This window comes from Zonotrichia leucophrys, chromosome 1 (assembly GCF_028769735.1).
Source record: "Zonotrichia leucophrys gambelii isolate GWCS_2022_RI chromosome 1, RI_Zleu_2.0, whole genome shotgun sequence".
NCBI lineage: Eukaryota > Metazoa > Chordata > Aves > Passeriformes > Passerellidae > Zonotrichia > Zonotrichia leucophrys.
In genome coordinates, this window is record NC_088169.1 from 100,789,842 (window position 1) to 100,795,668 (window position 5,827).

The following is a 5,827-nucleotide window of genomic DNA, read 5'->3' on the forward strand; positions in this document are numbered from 1 at the left end:
TTCCTACAAATTTGGATATCACTGCTTAACTGAATGCATCCAGGGAATGATCCCACACAGGAGGTTCCAGAACAGAAAGCAGCTGCTGGCCTTCACGTCTGTGAGGCAGCCTCTCATCTGCATGCTGAGCTTGTTTGTATTTCCAAGGAAAGGTGATGTGATTCACACTCAGGACACCAGCTCTGACAAATGGATCCAAAGGGAGAAGTGTTGCTGTTCTTTACCTCCCCTGGGTAAGTTATTTTCTCCTAATAGAACACATGGGGTAGGTGCTTTCCTTCCCATGTAAAAGAACTGTTGCTCTCTTTCAGGATACCTCCTGCAATTTTGAATACATCCAAGGGTTGCTTGCACAAAAATCATTTTAGGACAAAGTTCTTGCTGGCCTTTACCTTCCTTTGGAAGCTTGTGATCTGCAGCAGCAACACTGGCATTATGTTCTGTATTTCCTAAGGAATGGTACTGTCACTCAGTTCCTGGATCCCACTTTGGAAATTTCAGGCTAAGCTCAAAACTCGAATATGTCCGAGGCTTGCTCCAACACAACAGGTGCCAGGCTGGAAAGCTGTTGCTGGCCTTCACCTCCAGTGGGCAGCCTATGATCAGCACTTAGAAATACACTGGATCTCCGGGTTCTCCTTCCCGTGGAACAGCAGTTTGCCAGAGATAAGAGGGGAGTGAATGCTGCTAGAGTGTGATGTGAATTAAGGGCTGCAAAAGGGATCTGAAGGCCACACGAACTTTTCTGCCCTGGCACATTGCTTTTTGCCAGTACTGACAATTTCAGCTTGGGATGTGCAGAACTCATCGCTTCTGAAGAATCAGGACATTTACCTCTTTTGCAGCTACACTGCCGCCATCGTGTGGAGCTGAGCAACTGCAGCGGGGAAGGTAAAACTCACCCCAGGCTTTTTGTTGGGACACTGTTAGTGTGGGAGCAGTCAGTGAGCTGTTTGGGATCTTGGGTCTGTAAGAGGGAAGGAATGGGAAGTTACAGAGACAAGGAAACTGAACAGCACCAGGGTGTGCACAGGTGATGTCCAGCACTTTCTTTATGTTCTTGGACCTTTCTCTGGGGGTTATTGGAGATTTCAAAATGGCACATGGGCTCACCAGACTAGGAGTATGAGACCCTACATACAGCTGGCACAAAGAGTGCACAGCCCCAGTGTTTCTGGTGCACTGATAGGCACTGAGGAGAAGGGGCAGTCCAGCAACTTCCTTTTTACTGGTACATTTTTCTGTGTGAGCTGTAGCTGTTTAATTTCCTGTGTCCACAGCAGCTATCTCAAAAGCCCAATTATGTCCTTTTGGCTCCTTGAAATACTTCTCCTGAGACAATCTCTGCCCAGGATGTCCTGGGCCTCTGGGCCAGTCACAATGGGGTGACTCTGCCATTTGCTGGCAGTCAGGCTCACTCAGCTTCCAGCACAGTCACTGTCGGGATCCCCCTGTCACCCCAGAAATCCAGAAGGATTCTGCCCCTACATATCTTGATGGCATCAGGGTACTTTGTGCACCAGTGTCAATTAAAGCTTTTATATCCCATGCCAGGCCATCGGATCCACACAGTCCAATAGATCAGATTGCCCCTTTCCTCCACCTGGCAGGAGACAGGGCCCCTCTAGTTCTCATCATGGTACTCACTGCTCACTTCTTGTAAATGGGAGCAGGTATCCTTCAAGAGGATGGAAAGTAATGTCAGCCTTCCTGTTGTGTCTGAGGACTTGCCCACAGGAAATGGGAAAGGCAATTGTACCTGTGCTGCTAGGGCAGAGGTGGGTTTTCCATCCCACTTCTTAATGTGCTCTCCATAGTCATGCAGGGAAAAGCAAAGGTTACTCGTGGTGTGCACCCTCTCTCAAGCAGAAGGTTCCTGCTTCCAATAGCAGAGACTCCAGGCTCTAGGGCTGGGGTGTGGGACACTTCCTTTAATCACTGGTAGTCCTCTTGAAATTGCTGCAGATTCTTGGACAGTCTTTCCATGGACAGGACACAGGACTGGGGCGTGGGGTGCAAAAAAAAATACTTCATATATAGCTGGAGTTTGATAAAGAAGTTTGATAACTACTCTTGTTCTTCTTCTTTCCATGACAGCACTGCCAATGACCTTTCATATGACACTGGCATGCTCTGTCAGAACTTCTGCCAGAGTTTTTGTACACTGGACTTCATCCGGATTTACAGGGGATTGCTTATCATTTGAACCTTTATAGATTGCTTCCAGCACCCCTAATTCTCTCCAAGATACTGGGTACCTTGCTCCATGGTGTTCCACACATCTCAGTGCACTACTTGATCATCCCTGGGACAGTGCCTTTCCCTCACACTTGGCAGGAGTTGCCTTCAGAGCCTGAGAGTTTTTGTGCTCTTCCCAATGCCCTTGTCAGTGTTCACATCCCAGGACAAGGATCCCAGCTGCTTGGCTTCACTACCATCCCCTTCCATATGGGCCAGGATACCCCAGCACTGGAGTAGCCAGGTCACCAGGGGCTCACCCAGCTGGTGGCTGGGCCTTCTCACACATCTTACAGCTCACCTGGGGACATGGGCCAGGTGATTTTCTCTGGCCCTGCCTCCTGCCCCTGTTCTGAGGGCCCTGCTCTGCCATCCCTCACTAACTGAGCTGGTTTTCCCTTGGATTCCTTGTTCCCTGCAGGGGTGGCTGCTCCCAGCATGGGCTGTTCCCTGGCTCAGCTGCAGCTGCCGTGGCCGTGGTGCTGTTGCTGTTTCCTCCTCCTCCTCCTCCCCTGAGGGTGCTCTCCACTGACCACTGGTGTGCAGTGAAGAGTAGCCAGGGCCCAGCACACTGCAGTAAGCTGCTCATCTCTGCAGCTCACACAGCATCTCCTTGCAAACATTCTGGCACTTTAGCAGAGGCTGCAGTTGTTCAGGGGTGAACTCCCAAACCACCAGAGCAGAGAATGTCTCAAAAAGTTGGCCAATTTTCTGGCACATTCCATGCCACTCATGACTATTCTCCCTCAGGACAGGTCCCTGAATGGCCTTCTTGGAAATCTCTGTTCTGCCCCCAAAGGTGACTCTGAACACAGTGAGGACTGCACTGAGACCAACAGGAACAGGCTTTCTTACCATCCAAAGGGAATTAAAAATGCTCAAAAGCTGTTGTAGCAGGCCCAAAGGAGGAAAGGGGGGGGGGGTGGAATGGAGAAAATCATCCTACCCTGTTCCCCCCTGAGACGAGGTATGGTTATTAATGGGCTTCAAAGGGCAGGAGAGCAGCACTGGATACACATCCCAGAGTGCCCTCATTGCCCTTGGTGTTGCTGTGTCATAAACTCACCTCCCACAGTACAGCAACAAAGAAATGCTGATCCCTGTCCCTGCTCTGTAAAAGGTCACCCCGAGGAGCACACACAGGATCAGAGCCAGGGTCAGGTACCAACCCACATGGACAGACCAAGCACCACTGTCACCAGTGGCCCTGGACCCAATATAGCAAATGCTGAGATCAAATTTGTTTCCAACCCACTCTTTTGTGGTTGTGCCCTCATTGTGCCTCACACTGGGACCCAAGTGAGGTGGTCTGGGTGTAGGAATGTTACTTCCAGATTTATTGCTCCCACTGAAACCACTCTAATCTATGAGCCACTTGCTCACTTCTCCCCCTCCCCAAGGCAGGAGATTTGGGAGTACAAAAGGTGAAGATCATGGGTTGAGATAGGAACAATTTCCTAGAAAAAAGTGAGGAGAGAAAAAACCCAGTAACAGCAATAGTATCAATAATGAAGAGAACTGTGACAGCTCCCTCAGCTCCAATTGGCACTTACCTGTCACTCCCAGCCCGAATCCAACAACCCTCTCCAGCTCTCTTGCAGCTCCCTTCAGCTCCTCTTCAAGATACTGAAATCAGTAACATTTTAAGCAGAGAAAGATCAAATATGTCACTATTAAATCATGCAACTACAACTGCAATACTATTTCAAATAGCTAAACTATGATTTATGTAGGTATGTGAATTCCAGTGTTAATCCTATTGTGTTCACTTGAGAAATCCAGCTTTGAAAGATTATTTTTTTCTGACATATTGAAATCATCAACCAGAACCAGTACTCTCATCATTTCCCTCACTCCCTTCCTAAATCAACAAAGCTTACCAAGTTGTACTGCAACAGCTCCTTGACAGATGAGTTTATTGAAGCAATTTTTAAAAGCAGGTATTTCTGAGTGTGCCCCATCAATCCCAACTGTTCAAAAAATCAACTATCCAGTGTCTCAAGGAAGTGTCCATGTTACCAATGGTATGTGTTTCATATACTCTTTTATATCACATGCCATAAGCATAAATATTGTAAGTATGCAGATTATTTGCTACAGTTCCCTGAAAAAAAGGTGGGCACACATTGAGAAAAGCTCTTAACCCAGGGCTATTACAGCTCTCCACCTGCCTTGGACCCCAAGATCAAGGCACTAGTGTTCTCATCTGTAGCAACAGATTTTTGAAGTCATTTTCACATACATTTAAACACCTTGGGGTTTTTAGGACTACACTTAGATGATATTTAGTGGTGACAGGAATGACTGATTTGTCTTCCCAAACAAGCTGTGGGTCTGCTGGTAGGTAAAACTAGCACTGGGAGATACAAGAAACAGTGGGAAGGATTCCACTGATTGATGAATGGAAAAAGATATTTGCTTTTACAAATAAAATTAGGTTTCCTGATAAATGAAATTAGACACTGAAAGATATATGAAACAATGGGGAAGAAAAACTCCTAAATTCTGTAAGAATTAAAAATTAAAGGGGAGGATTATACATCAGAAGGAAATCTTCAGTATCAGGCTGGGGAGTCTGTACCTCTCCAGCACCTCAGCCAATGGGGAAAGAGAGAAGGGAAATGTGCCCAGGAAATCAGGATAAAAAGGAGGCTGCGTCCTCCAAAAATTTGAGACCCCAGGGGAATGACCTCTGCCTTTGTTCGAATAAAGCCAGAAAGAATTCCTCGGTCTCCTTTTTGGACATAAACCTCTGGTGTTTGTGGATTAATTTTCCTAACAGTGGGAAGTGTAACATTTTAATATTTACAATATAAATACTTCAAAGGTTTCAAAATACCTTCATTTTGCTCCATATCTTCAGCCACTCTAACCTGAAGAAATAGGTTCCATGAATGACGTTACAAAACAAAATGAAATAAACAAAGCAAACAAACAAAAAACCAAACCACCTCCCCACCAAGTGGCACAACTTAAGCAATTTAGAAAAGGAAGGAGGGTCCAGAATTCAGAGCTAAACCATTAGTTCTAGAAAATGAAAGGTGTTTTGAGCTTAGGAAGTGACACCATCTACACATGCACAATAATCACAAATTCTCAGTGTTTGCCTGTATTAAAAAAAAAATACTTCACCATTTATCCAGATCTTCCTTTTGAAGAACAGTGACAAGAGTTCAATATTCTGAATGCAAATCACTTTTTGGTTACTCCAGCTGCTTTTTAAAGGTCAGGATCCACTTCAATGTGCCCCTATTCTTCAACTCATGACTTTTCACGTATTTGAATGTTTTACCAGCCCTTTTGACCAATAATACGATCATTTTATTTTCAAAATAAGTATTTTTTAGCAAATGAAAAGCTTATTGCAACAGTACAACATCTCTATATCCAGTGTGAAAGCAACATGGTGGTATAAATATATGCATCATTGTATTACACAGAATCTATTATACACATTCCAGTTAACCATGGAACAATCAACAGGAGTAGATGACCACTGATTATGGGCACAAAGTATTTTTGTGAACAAGATTTTGAGAAACTTGAGGAAAAATCCTGTTTCTGGAAAGATGACAATCTTGGGATTCCA